General features: G+C 36.5%; 1 long non-coding RNA gene across 1 annotated transcript in view; it reads right to left on the bottom strand.

Annotated features, from left to right (window-relative positions):
- Nucleotides 1–4,220: 4,220 nt before the first annotated feature.
- LOC136832401 (uncharacterized) overlaps nt 4,221–20,046 on the bottom strand; it is a 40,457-nt gene continuing 24,631 nt past the window's right edge. The window contains exon 3 of the long non-coding RNA XR_010851178.1: nt 4,221–4,387. This is a non-coding gene — a long non-coding RNA (uncharacterized lncRNA). The remainder of the gene's footprint in view (nt 4,388–20,046) is intronic.

Genomic DNA, 20,046 nt, shown 5'->3' with positions numbered 1-20,046 from the left:
CCATCCCTTCCACTTGTTTAAAGGAAGTACCAATCGCTCCCTTTCCTGGATCGACCTATTTCTAGGGACTCAGAGGGTTTCCATACCAGTATATACAGAAAGAGCACCTTTACTTTGTTGGTTACTAATTTTTACAGTGCTTGTCATTTTAATCTTAAATCAAATGCTATTTTTACACTCCTCCACAGGGCCCTTACTCGGACTTCGTCTTGGCAAGGCTTCCACAGTGAAACTGAGTTCCTGACAGGTTTTTTTTTTTTAAATAATTGTATTCCTCTAAAACATTTTTACAGAATTTTGAGAAAGTTGTTGGATATGAATTTTAGTGAGCCACATGTCATTTATGATGTTCCCAAACAAATCTACGCTAAATTTCCCTTGCTTTCCAACGGTGATTTCCGCAAAAATCTTATAAAGATCATTAGTAAAGAATTTCTGTTTGTAAATATTAAATTTATTCCGAAAAACCCTCTAGCGCTCGGGTCTCTTTTTAGATCTATGGATAGACTGTGTCCATCTCTAACATCTAACATCATTTATAAAATTATATACTTGTCCGAAGTGCGAGCTGGGAACCTACGTTGGATGTTTTAAGGCCCAGATACACTGTCAATCACGATTGTACAATCTTCGAGATTGCGCAAACAGTGTTTGAGCCCTACACTACTATGAAGTTTGTGCAATCGTTAGTTGACTTCTAAAGCTTGTGGCGTGAAGATGAGCAAAGAGGCAGCGTGTATAGGCATTATTCTGGCTTTAGACGATGAGGAGGAAAGTAAAAGTAAGAAAGAAAGATGTGGATGAAAGAGTTGTTTCAAAAAGTAAATTCACGCATGAAAATCTTCTACAGGAGTTGCTCCTCTCTGCCCCTGCAGATTACGAAAATTATCTACGCATGGACAGAGAAACTTTCATGGATTTGCTAGAAATGACTACGCCCCTCATACAAAAAATGGATACCAAGCTAAGGGATTCCATTTCAGCATGTGAAAGGCTTTCTAGTACTTTAAGATTCTTGGCTACTGGACAAACATTTCAGGAACTAATGTTCACCACAGCTATCTCTCCACAAAGCCTTGGTGGTATCATCATGGAAACCTGTAGTGCTATTTGCACTGTATTAAAGGAATATATTAAGGTAGGTTAAATAAGGTGCAGATAACAAAAGTATTTATTAATAATAGTGAGACTACTAAATGACAAATTCTTTAACACCATCACCAAATACATGAGAAAATATATTTCCCCTTGGGAACAAAACCAGAAAAAAAGGGGGGGGGGCGGATCCTAATGCCAATATGCCATAACGTATTTAGTTTTCCAAGCTGTACTGGGGATCATTCAAAAGGTCTGACATTGTTGTGTAAACACGGACTCCAGTCGTATCTGTGATATTTCCGATTATTATATTACCCCGACTTGTGGATGCTCCGCTGTCAGAGGACAGTACAGAGATGGGCGTGGAAGACCTACTTTGAATATTATTTTCGTTAATCTTAACGCTGTGTCTATGCAATGTACCTAATTTTGCCTCAAAAAGAATATCATTAATAGCCTTCCTGGCATATATTTCCTGTTCTGCACTTATTTCCCTAAATTCTTGAGCCCAGCTCTTGGCCAAAATATCAACGGGGTCGTTACTTTGCTTGAGATATGAGCATGCAAGTGAGAGTGCTTCATAGCGTTTACTCTGCATATCCAATTTCTGTAATTTCTTGGTCACTGTGGATCGTGTGGCACTAGGGTCTATTTCTCGCATTTTTTCTATTAATTTGACATAGCATTCACTTTTCAAAACTCTGTTCTTATATTCATCGCTTTTAATTTTCCACAAAGCAGGAAAATCTCTATAGAGATGAATAAACTCCCTCCAAAAATCTTGAGAGTCCTGTGCGCTCGCCATGGTACCAAAGAAAAGACTGAGCTGTTGGCGCAATAATCGCTACAGACTATCAGTTCTAATTGTGTAACTACAATGATTGGGCAAACACTACTCAATCATCTGCGCAAACTGTCAATCACACCTACTCATTAAAGGATATGCCTGCACAACCACTTAGGTTGCACAATCATGATTGACAGTGTATCTGGGCCTTTACGTGACGGCTACTGAGAGTCCGTGTCTGTAGTCATCAGGGCGTCAGTTATAGGAAGGGATGCAGATTGTCCAGGCCTGAATTATCAAATATAAGTAATCACTCTGCAATCTGCGAAACGCATGTTGATATGAGAAACTTTGAAGTAATAGCCTCAGCCCAACACGAGGACGAGCTTACGACTTTAGAGTCCATTTTCATTAAAGAAGTCGTTCCCTCGTTAAATGCCCAGACGTCTTCCACACCTTTGTTTATTTTGTAATTTCTCTGCTGTTCTGTTTACTTTCGACCAGTTTTACCTTTTTATGTTTAGTCACTTTTCAGCCATGTACTGGGTAGGTTTGTTTTAAGATATTTTAAGAAATGTATTTTTATTGTTTTATTTCTATCTTTATAATTTTATGTAGTGACGTTCTGTTTTTATTAAACAAAATATGTGTCATTGCAGCCTTTAAATGCAATGGATTATTGCGAAACGCCGTCGGCCACAATAAAAGCTGTAGATTGTTCGTGTGCCTCTCCATCTGCCCTTGGTTCCTGTATATTAGGCTTCTGCCTTCATCATCGTCGTGCATATATATATATATATATATATATATATATATATATATATATATATATATATATATATATATATATATATATATATATATATATATATATATGTACACACACACATATATATATATATATATATATATATATATATATATATATATATATATGTATGCATATATATTTATCAGTCCTTGGCTGGCACGTCCCAATAAGTTCCATAACTTTATCGTAAAAGGCCTGACAGGGTGTCTAATAGTTTCATGAGAGACTGCAGTTTTCCTGTCAGGAAATCTCCTGTGTTAAACAACTGAAAAAGGTCACCTCTTGTCATAGAATGTCGTAGGTCAGCCATTACCAAAACATCAAAGGAAATCAGAATATTTATTCTCTTACATTTTGTGTGGTTTCTCAGAGAGAGAGAGAGAGAGAGAGAGAGAGAGAGAGAGAGAGAGAGAGAGAGAGAGAGATGGAGCATATCTTAAGCATGCTTTCACCACAGTTGGATTAAGATTACCTCGTCCAGGCACCCACGTTTTTATTGGTGTTGGTAAACTATTGCACCAAGTAATGATCACTACAGCTTTTATTTTTTTCTCTCTCTTTTTTAATCCCAGATGCAACCCACAACCTCCTAATATACGCCATGAGAGAGAGAGAGAGAGAGAGAGAGAGAGAGAGAGAGAGAGAGAGAGAGAGAGAGAGAGAATGTACAACTCCCTTGATGAAAATAACAAAAGGAATTACCTCCGATGAAAAGTGAATGAAACGAATTACCTGACTAAGTGGTACATGTTATTTTTTAGGAATAATTTATTGGTGAACTCGAATCTTCCGATTTCCATTCAGATAACCGGCAAATACGCTTCAGCAAATGAGTTTAAAAGAAAACGAATAAATGCTCTTAAATCAGATAGAAAATTTGATGCAGAATATTATGTTTGAAAACTTGCACAGGAAATATTTAATTCAGTATTGCTATCTAGTAAATAATGGATTCTCTCTCTCTCTCTCTCTTTTCTAATTTACATGCAAAGTATATGACGATTAGTCATTTGACGCCATTTACTCACAATGATAGACTGATCATTAATCAGTCAATCGTCTTTTTATTTTCGCATTCTATTGTGTCGTAACTTGCATTCTCGGTCAACATTCTTTTCAAGAGTCGCATATCAGTGTATGTACATGAATACAGCAATAATAATAATAATAATAATAATAATAATAATAATAATAATAATAATAATAATAATAATAATTTAAAAATACTCATAGTAGCATGAGTCTTGAAATGAAGAAACAAATCCATAGCTATGTATATGTGCATATATTTAAAGATCAATATGTACAGAGAGCTTTCGGGAATCTGTTCGATTCGAACGGATTCCCGAAAGTTCTTTGTATAGATTTATCTTTAAATATATGTACATATACATAACTGTGGATTTATTTTTCCATTAATAATAATAATAATAATAATAATAATAATAATAATAATAATAATAATAATAATAATAACAACTATGCAAGTTATTCTACTGTTATTACTAACGGAAATAACTTTACCTTCCTCCGCCTTCCCAAACGCGACGAGGAGCAATGAAGGCTTACTTGGTTTCCACGAACAATCTGGGCGCCTGGCTTCGAAGTCACGGGGCAATGACGCCGGAATCAACTGAGGCGTATCCTGGGAATGCTGGGAGGCGCTTCAGCCAATTCTCCTGTCCTTCTTTCTGCGGGAAAAGGAAGGACGAATGATGATGATGCAGAGCTTAAACGGGAAAATTGAAGATATAAATGATTCAGTTCGTCTTATTATTATTATCATTATTATTATTATTATTATTATTATTATTATTATTATTATTATTATTATTATTATTATTATTATTCAGAAGATGAACCCTTGTCATATGGAATAAGCCCACATGGGCCGTTGGCTTAAAATTCAAGCTTCCAATGAATATGGTGTTTATTTGAAAAATAACAGGAAATGCAGAAAGAAGAGATCAATTGTGAGAAAAGAAAAAATAAGTTAATAAGTTAGCAAATAAATAGATGAAAATATAAGTAAAGTCATTACATCAACCAGACTAGAATTAGAGTAACTGGCATATACGGCTTTTGCTGTGAATATTCATACAGAATAATAATAATAATAATAAAAATGATGATGATAATGATTTGATAAGGTATTATCATTTTTTTAGAGATAAGATAATGACTATTTTGTCGTTCTCAAGCTCCTGAGGCGTAATTCTTTGTGTTCTCGATTATGTATCATTAGTGTTTTACAAACAGGTGCTTTGCGATACCTCAATAAGTAACATGTGTATGATAATTAAACAAAGCCTTGACTTTTATTTTGCATCACCCGTAATTATCATTATTATTAAACGGACATATTCAACCATCGCACAAGACCTTCACTAACTGGAAACAGTTCTGTTTATGTTCCGAGACTCCACGGTGACAGCTATATAAATAAGAAACATAAAAAGAAAGAAGGAAGAACATGGTCAAGATTCGAAGGAACCAGTGTTCAAGAAAAACGAAAGCACGAAGAGATTTCAAAAGCCTAGCCTTGGGAGGAAGAAGCCGTGGAGGAACCGTTCAATCCAAGAACTGCAGATTTCCAAATAAGAGTAGTGGCAGCAGTAGGGGTACTAGGAGTAGTAGTATGAGGAACGTGCCTCTGTAACGGCTCCATTAATGTGGCACCTATCGCGTTGCCTACGTCCGCAAATCAAGTTGACTTTTCGTTAGGAAGAGCCAACAGGCGTCTTGATGAGCCTTCGAGATGTCACACTTGTTCTACATTCGCCTAACTACTCAAACAAAAGTGTCTACGTTTCACCTTTTACACTATTTTGTCTTCTAGTTGGAAAACGGCAAGATAACCAAAACTTGTGATTGAGTTTTCAATATATCTGAAAAAATTACTCTCAAGCGAAATTCATATTGATGCTAAAGGGGCTTATAACTTCAAAAACATACATAAAAAAAAACTTCCTGAAGCTAAGGGTTTTCATTATTGCATTATAATGACGGAGAAGGGGGCATAATGTTAAGAATATGAACACTAGGTGTTGTTTCAATAGTCAAATGGTTTATTTTTGGAGAAAATCCAATATATTTGTGTTTGTGTGTGTGTGTGTGTGTGTGAGAGAGAGAGAGAGAGAGAGAGAGAGAGAGAGAGAGAGAGAGAGAGAGAGAGAGAGAGAGATTTATAGTGACAATAATCACTTCTCAATCATCATCTAACACTTGGTTACGACTTTCAAATTCTCAACTTCAGGTCTTTTCCAAATGAAACAGTTTTATCACCTACTTTTAAAAAGTATCATCATCTCAGACCAGTTGGTAAACACTCCATTGACAACTCTTGCCCCACCAACTTGAGCTTATTACTTTTAATAAAAAAAATTTATTTTAGAAATTTTGTGTCCACTTGCTAATGGTATAGTTACGTGATAGAATTTTATTTGTCAACATGGCAGTCAATTCATCTTAGTTTATAGGAAATCTCTAACCAAACTTACAAAACCCTCCCATCATCGTTAGTTAAGTGATATTAGAATTAAGTATCAATGGGATGCGTATTTTGGAGTTATAAAGTTTTAGTCCTCTACTCGTTCAATAAACCATCCTAAATAAGAAGAAAGTTTACTCAGAAAATAACGTGAGCTGACCCCCTCTTCCGAAAACAAACGTCCTTTTCATATTTCTATTGTTTGTTTGTTCGAGAGGCTCGGAGTAAACAACACCCTGTGAAAGCATTAAGTTTACCGAGTTATCAAAGATCAAAACAAGGAGGCGATAGAGGTTTCATAGGTATATTAAAGAACACATGAAAATTTATAATTGTTTTTCACCATTACTTCTGTAGACTACTCTGCTTCATAAATTCTGATGTTTGGTAATTTTCCAAATTACAGCACATGCTGAAATTGAGTTGCAAAGGATAAAAACAAAGTAGGAAACATAAATATTATGTCTAAAATTTTAAATCATTCTTTTGTATCAATAATACTGTATCAATATATGTGTGCGCGCGCGCGCGCGCGTGTGTGTGTGTGTGTGTGTGTGTGTGAGAGAGAGAGAGAGAGAGAGAGAGAGAGAGAGAGAGAGAGAGAGAGAGCGTATGCTATGATGGTGAGAACAGGTTATTCCAACTCTAGGAAAATGTATCTTAATTCGACATACTGTACATGTATGTATGAGTAGCAGAAAGGTTAAGGTTAACCTTACCTTAACATGTCGTGAATGGATTCGAATCCTGATACGGGATGGGCACACCCACAAAATGTAAGGAAAATCATGAAGTTAAGAGGTCATTGTGTCTTACAAATAGACACACGCAAACGCGCATTTCATTTGTTTACATATTTTCTGATACCCTTTGTCACGGAGCTTAAACTACCCAAATGCCTAAACAAACACGACAGCTGCATCATAAATTTCCGGTTTATAACGTTGCTACCGAAAAGAATATTCCTGTTTCTCAAATTCCGCAGTGTGCAAATTGGTTTTCATTTCAAGCAGTTTATGGGAAACCGCATAAAATACAAATCCTGAAAAAAAAAACCCACGGCAGTCACACGCCGTTCACGTGTTGGTAAACATTTGGTTGCAAATGATATGTGTTTGCAAACATTTATCCTCTGTGATATTTTCATTAATTATTTTCTTTTTGATCTTCTTAATTTACCTTAAAGCTGATTTCATGCCTCACTGTCTTAATATTCCTTTTTCATTTCTTTGGAGCTATTGTTTATTTATGCGTTTTTATTTGAATTTGTTTAGTTTATCATCATTTATTCGAACTCTTTTAGTTACCTTTCTTTTCTTGATCTTTAACAAATCTTCACCAGTTTCAGTAATTCAACGAAAAAATTTAGTAAACCTTCTCTCCCTTTATTTCTCTCTTACTGAAATCCTTAAATCCAAAAGGTTTAAGAATGGTGCCCCAGTTAGAGGGAGAGGGAGAGAGAGGACGTCGGGAGGGAGAATTATTTGGCTTTAATCTGCAATAAGACACGACCAGAAATTACTGGTAAATGGAAATAAAAAGAATATTTTTTTCATATTTCAAATCAAAATAAAGCTGTCATAAAGAAAAATTCGAAGCGAGACCAAACGGAAGCTCCATTAGATGTGAAATTAACAATATAACAAGTGAACTGAGTTATAGGAATGGGAGAATTTTACTATTATTATTATTATTATTATTATTAGATGAAACCTATTCACATGGAACAAGCCCACGAGGCCATTGACTTGAAAGTCAAGCTTCCAAAGAATGTCGGTTTCAACCTCCCATCACAGACCCCACACTGCAGCAGTAACTGATCATGATACAAAGCCAACGATTTTTTCATTGCAAAATAATGCTTTTGAATGGACGACCGGGAAAGAGATAATAAAATAGATAAATTTTCCAATCAAGCAGACAACCAATGTTGCTCATGGGAAGGCCTACAGCAGACGGAAATTCCTGGCGTTTCGCCTTCAGAAAACAAGCTAAGGATATTAGCTTGTTTTCTGAAGGGGTTCAGGATCAAGCAAAAATCCATATCTTAATAGAAACGAGATATGAAGGCACTGGGTGGGATTTTAATTAGTCATTTACAGACGCGTACCACCTTTGCCTCTAGAGCACAGATCACATTTTCCTTTGTCTTTCGTCAGGCGTTCATATATAAGAAACAGAAAATGCTACAAGAGCAGGAAATGATGCAACGCCGGTAATGACTCGCGCTTTGATTTTCATCATTCAAAGCGAAAATACGTTCTGGTCCATCATTAACAAACACTTTTCCAGCCTGTTTCATGTACGCGAAAAAAGCTGAAAATGATTAAGCCTCGGTTATTATTCTCTGTGTTATGACCTCTCTTCAAATCCCTTTAATTTAGCTGAGCCATTTGTCTTGCTTCTGCTCAAATCTAGAAACTTTCCCCTACCTGAATGGAAAAGCTGATGAAATCCCCGTGAAAGATTTCTCTTCGCCTTCATCACTTTGTTGGCTGAACTGTGATATCAAGTCGCAAATGCACCACAGATAGTAGTAAAGCTTCCTACTAAAAATCAATGAAAATGACCTGACGTGAGTGAAAGTACTTTTATGGTTATTATCCTTTTAGCATTTTTTATTAACAATATGGGCCATTTATGGGAACAAGTCAGAACGACCATTAACACCATGGAATTGCTAAGGGAATTGCCACAGAGCAGAATATCCGCAAATGAGAACAGAGCAAAAAAAGACGGCAAAGGAAACGAGAAGTATTGTTACATTACTCTGTAGCGAGGATGACTTCAGCTGGTCCTCCAGCAATTCGTAAGTGACGGGGGTTTGAAGTTCTGCGAGCCATCCTGCTTTTTGCTCGAAGATGTCGTCCGGCAGGAATTCGAGGACAGCGTCTGCTTTGCGTGTCCCGGAGGTGATTTTCCTCAGTCGGAAGACTGAGTGTTTCCGCCCTGAAGAACCAAGCTTCTGGGTTGTGGGGCGTGAATGGAGGTAGACGTATGGTGGCGGCGATGGTCTTGCTGGCGAGGCTGGCATCGTTGGGGTTGGCTGGGTAGGTCATCTCCGTGGTCACCAATGTAGCGAAGGCGTGAGTAAGAGTCAGTGTCTACAAACTTACTCATTTATTCAAATGTTGTTTCTGATTGAGCTGGCTTTATGCCAGCATGGGCTCTTGCTCATAGAAGGCCATAAGTTTATCCAGACAACGAACAGACAGGTCAATAACTCTTGCGGGCGGAAATGTAGTGCCTGGCACCAGGCGAACAAAAACAGAGGTCACAACACAATCATTTGTGCTTGCTGGCAGATGAATATATATTATACATATAAAAATTGATATACAATGTATGACTGAAGCTATGGCATATATGGCTGAAATGCTGCCATTGCAATGTGTGCGGTGACAATAATACATTTGATCTGACAGTAATATGAAAGAAGATATGTGTATAAAAGATGGTGACGTATGCTGTGTTCCTTCTGTCAGCACGTTCCGCGCGCGATGTAGTGAGGAGATTAGCGAGCCAGGTGAGATGACGGTGTGTGGGGTCCACGTGGAACCCTACAACTCCACCCTGGGTGGTATTCTCTGGATACTGGGTGAAACCGCCATAGTCAATAATCTATGAAATACAAGATTCACCTCCTAAATTAATAGAGACGCAAGCAATGGAAAATATCAAAACATGGCTGAATTGCTTTTCAAGGCCCGGGAATAGAATCTTGGGCCTCTTTCCTCTGTTCATAAGCTTAATTTCCGTGTGTAAAAACAATAGCCTAAAGGTAATGAGGTTCATGTTCAGACTTGCCGTCCTCCAGCCCTGGGCCAGCATCCCTGGTGCCTGGTCCTGCTGTCTTGACGTTCACTTACCATATATATTAATCATATGAGTTAAGCTCCTATGGAAAAAATCGAGTCAGATTGGAATAATTCAGCAGACGGAATCTCCCAGGATCATCTCCTGGGTCCACCCAAGCCTCGAGAGACCTACAATCGATTTGGGTCAGCGGGAAGACCCTTGTATGACTTTACAGTCTGACTATTCAGGTCAGCGCGGAGATTCCTGGGACATTCCACTGACCCGTTGCTCTGATTTTCCTCGCCTCTTGTGATCGTGACTTAAATCCCCCATCCTCTTTTCTTTTTACATCTCTTTTGGGGTCATCTATTTTATCGTATGGCTTTTTTTTTTTTTAGAGAGAGGTGTATTGAATTTTTTTCCTTTCTGATATCAGATATCTTAATATTATTTTGTATATTTATATCTTTATTTATTTTTTTTATATTTTTAGCAAATATTCAAGCCAACTTGCAACACACTTCCATCGGCTCACGGCAATCTCCTGTATACGCACACAAGCTCAATTGAAGTACATCACTCCCTCTTCCAAATTACAAATATTCTTGAAAGTCCTGGATACAAAGCTCTTTCTTTCTAACACTCGTTCCTCGATATACTACTTATTTCCTTTTCTTTGAACTTATACGTCCTCCTTATCTCCGGTTCTCTTTTCAGTGAAAGACTGTACCATAACACAAAGATTCATTTTTTCCACCATGCTAACCTTTTATTCCTAAATCGTCTGAGCTTAACATTTATTATTCTTTTAACTAACGAGTTCACTAACGTATTAAGCTTAACGAGGCATGATAAATGATTACGCTCACAATAAAGGTTAATCATTTATCATAAAAATAATGTCTTCCGTTAAAGGTGTACTGATGAAGAATTATATTCATGATAAATGTTATTCACATTTCACCCTTTAAAATACTGAACCCTTATAATGACTTCAGCTAAAGTTTTGTTTATGAAGAATATTCACAACAAAGGTCAATAAGGAGGATGTTAAAGTAAGCACAAGTTTCACTATCCCAGATGGCCTTTTGAACACCCGTCAACCCACCCATTCCATCACCTACTTTAAGGAAGCCAGTTATCCACGGATGGCATGGTGCATGAACACTGATTTCGTAACCTGGCTCTGGAATTCTCCTCTTACTTCCGTTTTCCAAGACTTACATTCTTTATTTCCTTGCATCCCTTTGACTGGGCTATATAAAGTATTAGGCTGAGTAAGCCAGTGACTTTGTAAAAATATCAGTTTATAAAATTACCGTTAGATAAGACGTTAAGTTTCAACAATGAGTAATTATCTACAAATAACCATAACATAGTTCATAAAATTCCAATAATGAATATACAGCAATTATCACGTACGATCAAGTTTTAACTACTTGAGCTTAAGGATAAAATGAACATCGACACAAACGATGGATTCAATAATTTTCCGCGAAAATTTCTTTTCTGATTTGATATTGTTCGTCACGGATTAGAAATTCATTTGGAAAACCATCATTATAACTCCAAATGTCATACACGCACAGAATTTACTCAAATATTGAGAGCTTTGTGGCAACTGCAAATAAGTAAAACCCAAAGCATTTATAAAACATGAAAGGGCATGCAATTTGTATTTTTTAATCCCCTTCACTCTGTCAGATAAATGACAAAAAAATACATTTTAGAATGCCAATATATTCCGTGCTTGAATCCCCGGACGTTGATACCAATGAAATTTTACTGTCTTTTATCTCTTAACTCCGTTGCATTTTCAGACATTTTTCATCACTTGTCATCCCGAGTTTTATTTTAAAAGAAGAGTGATATGTCTGATGTTATTTTCGACTACGAAAGATATTCTGTTATCTGAAAAAGTTGTAAATCGAGACTTTTTATCATTTGGAATATCACGGAAATGATTAGACGATTTGGATGCAATGATTATTATTATTATTATTATTATTATTATTATTATTATTATTATTATTATTATTATTATTATTATGTTATCACTCATTGGATCCAAACAATAAAATCACTTAAATACCTAGCAAGATGCCAGGGAATAATACGGCGGTTTTAAGGAAACAAAACATAGTGATAACAGTCAATACAAGTTCAATGTTGATGTTTACAGGGAATAAAATTTAGAAACTGACATAACTGCTACACACGCAAGAGTACACAAATCCCAGTGTTAAAATCACTATAAGGCCTAACTAATAACGAATGTTTGTTTTATGCTACATGTACAAACCTTGCAGAACATTATACAATGTCTAAAATCATCTGATACAATAGCATCATGGAAAGTTCACAAATCGTTTTATTTGTTATTCTCATTATATCTTCCGATCTGGTTTCCTCTCTTGTATAATAATAATAATAATAATAATAATAATAATAATAATAATAATAATAATAATAAACCCGGCAATCTTTGTAGACAAACTTAGCTTTTTTTTCTGTATGGACTGCAAATACGTCGAGGGGCAGTCGGGAAAAATGGATTTTGGTTTCTCGTCAAAGACTGACAGACAGACAGACATTAAAACCAATATGTAACAGTGAATCGAGACGGAACATTTTATGAGAGAGAGAAAGAGGATATTTTCATTTAAAAACTTCGCGCTATCCACATTTCATATCTTGAAGAGTTTTAGAAGACAGAAAATAAATTGTATTTTGAAATTTCAGATTTCAAGAGATGGTTCCTAAATAGGCCTATAAGGGTAGTGACACGCTTTCTCGTTAGTTCGTGAAGTTGTACTCCGTAATGACTCTTTCCAGCCTTGGAGGCATTAGTACGGTAATGATATGTCTTGGCCCATTCCCTTACTCTTAAGGAAGGCTCAACTCAGCTGTACTGTATAGTGTTCTGGTTTTCTTATGAGGGGTTATAATTATTCCACACAAATATTCTATATTTTATATTCTTTTCACGGAAATACTACGTGCTTTATACTAAGCAACATTAAGTTATTATACAGCATTAACTAACTACTCAATATTTCAGCATTTGGTATATTGTCATACGCAAATCCATTTGTGATTAAAACAAGGTATTAAACAAATTTAGCGAATGAATGAGATTCATATTTCAAAAACTATTTTGAACACTCAGGGTCGTATGAGGGTTATTTGAAGTCATCCGTAGAGCACATATTTATTTTCCTGTGATCAAGCAAATGAATCGGTTGCTTCAAAACTTTGCTGAACACTCGCTCAGATTTCTTGTGGCGCTAAATTGAACACTGTTTTCTAATGTTTATTACCTTCATTCAAATGCTAATTGATTTACAAAGATATTCGTATTTTGCTATCTCAATTGATTCATACATTATTATTATTATTATTATTATTATTATTATTATTATTATTATTATTATTATTATTCAAATACGCGTGTATTTAGACGGAACAAATGGAAAAGGCAATTATCCTACTAATCAAATTACCACTGACCACAATACCGCTACGTAAAGAGAAAATTGCCAAGAGAAGAAAAGGGAAACGGAACATTACAAAAGAATAGAACTTAAGCTTTAATACATAAATAAGCCACACATAAGAAAGAAATTATAAAATTAATGTAAAAAAAGCCTGACGATTTAAAGAGGGACCGATGAACGCTTTCTCAGGACCGACCAGCAGATATGGACGCTCACACAAGGGAGAAGAAGGGGCTTTGGGTCTCATTTTTTCCCACAGAGGCCATCTGCGTGGATGGGGAATATCAAAAAGGTACATAAGCCTCAGAGGGATGTTTTTAGTATTCGCGTCCAGGGAGCCAGGGCGTCCCTGAATATAAAAATGAAGTTCTAGCCGGGGGAACAGTTTCAGTTTCCTCACGGATGTGAAACTTTTTACACTAAAAGGGCAAACTCTACGTGGATCATAATTTCGACGATTTATTGAACGTGAGGGTGTGGGATGCTCATTCTTCGATAATGTCATTGTTATTAATGGTGGTAGTAGTAGTAGTAGTAGTAGTAGTAGTAGTAGTAGATAGCTAAATCATTCTACAGAGGCATAAACATGCACACACACACCACAAACACACACACACGTATATAAACATATGTGTGTGTGTGTATATGGCTACAAGGAATGTGAAACAAAGCAGTGCAATATCGTTCGCCTGTGCCCTATGGCAATGGCGATTTCAAGTAAACTACATATAGTAGTTGACAAGATTACAAAGGCCTGGCTATACAAATAAAATCTAAGAATAAAAGGGTATACAACCATCTTCATGCCCACAAACGTCTTTATACTCGTGCATACATATAATATATATATATATATATATATATATATATATATATATATATATATATATATATATATATATATATATATATTATAGCTACTGCAGCTCCTATTGTCCATCTTTCTCATTATACGAGAATTAGAAAATAACTATAATTTTCAGTGACGTTTCATAGTCTTTCTTCTCGGCTAAACAATTTCTGATGCAAATTTTTTCCTTCATTTCTAGAATTTAATTACGAATTCATTTACATTTCAAACAATTCATTAGATCAGTAATTATAAAATGTTTGGCGATGTTTGAGATTACTTATTATACAGCTAATGAAGTTTTTTTTTTTCACTGTAAAATTGTTTACATGCCAATTAGAAAAATCGCTTTATTTTAGTGTGACAAGAAGCAATGTTAGTAAAAAACACTCCTTATTCTTAGGCGCTCCCTGTCGAAGATGAGGAACCTTTTTGCTAAAATTCACCCTCTCAGCTATTCTCGACTTAGTAACTTTCTCAGTACCATTTTTTTTTTCCGGTAAGGGGGTAGTACCGTCAGTGCGCCTCGTGCGGTACACTGTAGGCATTATTCAAGGTAGCAGCGTTCCTTCGGCCCCTAGCTGCAACCCCTTTCGTTTCTTTTACCGTACCTCCTTTCATATTCTCTTTCTTCCATATTACTTTCCACCCTCTCTTAACAATTGATTCTTAGCGCAACTGCGAGGTTTTCCTCCTGTTACACCTTTCAAACCTTTTACTGTCAATTCCCGTTTCAGCGCTGGATGACCTCATGGGTCCCAATGCTTGGCCTTTGGCCTAAGTTCTATATTCAGTTCAGTACCATTGTTTTCTTCATAAATGGGAATTTCATTTATTTTCTCAGACACCATATTATGTTAAGCACAGTGAGGTGGCACGTGGAGCGTAGATTCTTCTTGTGGAATTCTTATCTTAAATATTTCGTGGAAGATGCATATAATGGCTTAGATGACAAATCATATTCTCTTTTACCCTTCTCTCTATATCTTTATTCATATCAACGTCTTGCTCCAAATGCCTCTCTCTCTGTCCGCAGCGAAGGGGCCTCAATTGAATCATAAGGAAAATCATTCCGAATATATCCCGAATCTTCGAATGCATTCCGTCTCTAGAGTTTGAGAATTCCTCGAGAAAAGTAGGAACGATTTCCCGATGGTCATCTCTTTCCATAGCATATTTCTCCTCTCATATTTTTTTCCTCTCTTTCAATTTCCTGTTTCCCTCAAGTGGTAATAATCCCTTCGAGGGAGAGTGCTATTTTTGCTGGAATGAGTAGGATGGGCTCTAGGCATGAAACCCGAAGATACAGTAAGGATACCGAAGAGTGGCAATTGATCATCACTTCCCCGTCTGCAGCTGAGTAACACCTGGTCTGATCCGGATGGGAATTTGTAGAAATATATATATATATATATATATATATATATATATATATATATATATATATATATATATATATATATATATATAAAGGCATATAACAGGGTCCATAAAACACATCAAAAAGGCCATATTTTAAAAGATAAAGTTAAAAGGAAAAAAAATTATTTACAAAAATTAAAATTAATAAAACTTGAAACATATACAGTAAAAAGAAACCAGTGCTGAACAAACCATTCAAAGGAGAAGGAGAAGAACGAATGACCAAGACTTGACCCCATCCTACGACTTCAGTTATGCTAGATTAAGAGGAGAAGCGGAAACGTTAGAGTTCAAAGACGGAACAAGCCGTTTGATGTATAAGGACTCAAGGGTGTTAGGTAATCACTATGGCTTGTTCCACCAATAATAGAGAAATGTTTTTTATTTATTTAGATTTTACATATGGAGGCACGGTTCTTTATATTAGAAAATTCTGGTTTACTCCATATGTAAAATCGAAATAAATAAAAAACTTTTCTCTATTATTGGTGGAACAAGCCATAGTGATTACCTAACACCCTTAGGTCCTTATGCCATGTCAGCCATGTGAGGGAACCGATGTACAATGCTAAATCTGTTGTGACGACTGCCACAGCTGATACTAATGCTGAATTCTAATCAGCGGGAGCCCTTTCCTTCTGGCGACGGCGCTGGCAATTAGGGCCAGGGCTACAAGGAAAAACTTCATATATTAAATATATATATATATATATATATATATATATATATATATATATATATATATATATATATATATGTATATATATACGTATATATATGTGTGTGTGTATGTATGTATGTTTATTGAAGTTACCTACGATACTGGCAAATATTTCAGTTTCAATTTAGATGGCACAGGAGATGGGGAAATCAGGTTTCGTAATGAAATGTCTTTTGGGAGTAAAATCAGTTTTGCCCCGTCTTTCACTTTGATTTTATTAGCAGAGACTAATTTAAGGGTGATAAGTTATTTCAGTGAGGCAGCCGGATGGTAGTGGATGTTTGGTTGTGAAAGGTCAGGGAATGTTTTGGGTGGCCAAGCCCAGGTAGGTAGTTACACTCGCAGGTAAAGGGGCCCCGCCGCAAAACCGTATGGCTGATAAACTGTATTTTAAGTTAACGACACTTTTTGATATCTTCATAAAAATCTCTCTCTCTCTCTCTCTCTCTCTCTCTCTCTCTCTCTCTCTCTCTCTCTCTCTCTCTCTCTCTCTCATACATACACACAAATGATAAACAAGTATCAGATAAGACACGCTGAGAGAGAGAGAGAGAGAGAGAGAGAGAGAGAGAGAGAGAGAGAGAGAGAGAGAGAGAGAGAGAGAGAGAGAGAGGGGCGTTATAATTGTTATTTGCCAAAGGCAAAGGGTGGCCGAGTGTGTGACGGTTTGCAAACAAGAAGAATAGACAGCTGTTAATTATCTACGAAGGGAAGAATCGTGGCATGGAGAAGGTAGACTGAAAATGTTGAGGAATCTTCACAGGGGAGAAATCCCCTGGGGTGTTTGAGATGTAATTAGCAGAAGGGAGGAAAGGTAGGGGAATCCTTTTTTACTTTTCTGCAAAAGAAAACTGTTGTGCCGGCTTTGTCTGTCCGTCCGCAGTCTATTCTGTCCGCCCTCAGATCTTAAAAACTACCGAGGCTAGAGGGCTGCAAATTGGTACGTTGATCATCCACCTTCCAATCATCAAACATACCAAATTGCAGCCCTCTAGCCTCGGTAGTGTTTATTTTAGTTAAGGTTAAAGTTACCCATAATCGTGCCTCTGGCAACTATATAGGATAGATCACCACCGGGCCGTGGTTAAATTTTCATGGGCCGCGGCTCATACAGCATTATACCGAGACCACCGAAAGATAGATCTATTTTCGGCGGCCTTGATGAGACGCTTGAGCGGCTGTACAGAACACTGGATGGCGCCGAAGAAACTTCGGCACATTTTTTGCTTGTTTCCATTGTTCTAAAGGTCTCCATAGAAATCAGTGGGAGAATATGTATACATAAGGGGACGACGATCATCAGCCTGACAATTCCTAACTGAATTGAGAATAACTTAGTTCAAAAAGGTCCCTATGTAAAAGCCAGTACTTACGGAAGACAAATGCTTTCAATTAATTCTTTTCTTTTATATTGTGAAACTGTAAGACCTTTCGCTACATCTAAGAGATATCAACACTTTCTATAATATATATATATATATATATATATATATATATATATATATATATATATATATATATATATATATATATATATATATATATATATATATATATATATATATATGACTATTTATCACATCACCGTGATTCATATACAATCAGAAAGCTACAACCGTCCTTTAATATCCAATTCACTCTACCTCGGAAATAATATATTTTCATATATGTTACCGAAGGGGAATTTTTAGTTGATAATAAGTCCACCGTCCCGTGGGGTCGAACCAGCGACGGACGAGGAATCAGGACTACAGTGACACACTAACGCTTTCGGTCGGCCACAAGAGAGGTATAAGTGAATAACATCTCCCATCATCTCACCCGTCGAACTCAGGTGTTTTGCGTTTGGAGACGATATCCACCCACCTCTGCCATGTTGACCGTGTAGTGCGTTTGTCGCACGTAGCCATATTATGACTATTTATCACATCACCGTGATTCATATACAATCAGAAAGCTACAACCGTCCTTTAATATCCAATTCACTCTACCTCGGAAATAATATATTTTCATATATGTTACCGAAGGGGAATTTTTAGTTGATAATAAGTCCACCGTCCCGTGGGGTCGAACCAGCGACGGACGAGGAATCAGGACTACAGTGACACACTAACGCTTTCGGCCACAAAAGAGGTATAAGTGAATAACATCTCCCATCATCTCACCCGTCGAACTCAGGTGTTTTGCGTTTGGAGACGATATCCACCCACCTCTGCCATGTTGACCGTGTAGTGCGTTTTTGTCGCACGTAGCCATATTATGACTATTTATCACATCACCGTGATTCATATACAATCAGAAAGCTACAACCGTCCTTTAATATCCAATTCACTCTACCTCGGAAATAATATATTTTCATATATGTTACCGAAGGGGAATTTTTAGTTGATAATAAGTCCACCGTCCCGTGAAGGTCGAACCAGCGACGGACGAGGAATCAGGACTACAGTGACACACTAACGCTTTCGGCCACAAGAGGTATAAGTGAATAACATCTCCCATCATCTCACCCGTCGAACTCAGGTGTTTTGCGTTTGGAGACGATATCCACCCACCTCTGCCGTGTTGACCGTGTAGTGCTTTTGTCGCACGTAGCCATATTATGACTATTTATCACATCACCGTGATTCATATACAATCAGAAAGCTACAACCGTCCTTTAATATCCAATTCACTCTACCTCGGAAATAATATATTTTCATATATGTTACCGAAGGGGAATTTTTAGTGGCCGAAAGCGTTAGTGTGTCACTGTAGTCCTGATTCCTCGTCCGTCGCTGGTTCGACCCCACGGGACGGTGGACTTATTATCAACTAAAATTCCTTCAGTAACATATATGAAAATATATTATTTCCCGAGGTAGAGTGAATTGATATTAAAGGACGGTTGTAGCTTTTGATTGTATATGAATCACGGTGATGTGATAAATAGTCATATTATGGCTACGCGCGACAAACGCACTACACGGTCAACATGGCAGAGGTGGTGGATATCGTCTCCAAAATGCAAAACACCTGAGTTCGACGGGTGAGATGATGGGAGATGTTATTCACTTATACCCTCTAGTGGCCGAAAGCGTTAGTGTGTCACTGTAGTCCTGATTCCTCGTCCGTCGCTGGTTCGACCCCACGGACGGTGGACTTATTATCAACTAAAAATTCCCTTCGGTAAATATATATGAAAATATATTATTTCCGAGGTAGAGTGAATTGATATTAAAGGACGGTTGAAATTTTGATTATATATATATATATATATATATATATATATATATATATATATATATATAGGCATATTTATATAAGTATGTATTTATATGGAGCAATGTCCCTTTCGTGAAAGTAAAGTATATAACCAAACAAGTATGATATCGTTATCATAATTAAATCTTAGTGAGTATTATGGCTGAAATTGCTGTGAAATATATATATATATATATATATATATATATATATATATATATATATATATATATATATATATATATATATATATATATATATATATATATATATATATATATATTGGTAGGTAGGTAGACATATGCATACACAGAAAAGAGAGAGAGAGA

The sequence above is a fragment of the Macrobrachium rosenbergii genome, chromosome 49 (genome assembly GCF_040412425.1).
Source record: "Macrobrachium rosenbergii isolate ZJJX-2024 chromosome 49, ASM4041242v1, whole genome shotgun sequence".
Classification (NCBI taxonomy): Eukaryota; Metazoa; Arthropoda; class Malacostraca; order Decapoda; family Palaemonidae; genus Macrobrachium; species Macrobrachium rosenbergii.
Note: the sequence above shows the minus strand (reverse complement) of the source record. Positions and strands in the feature narration are given on the sequence as shown.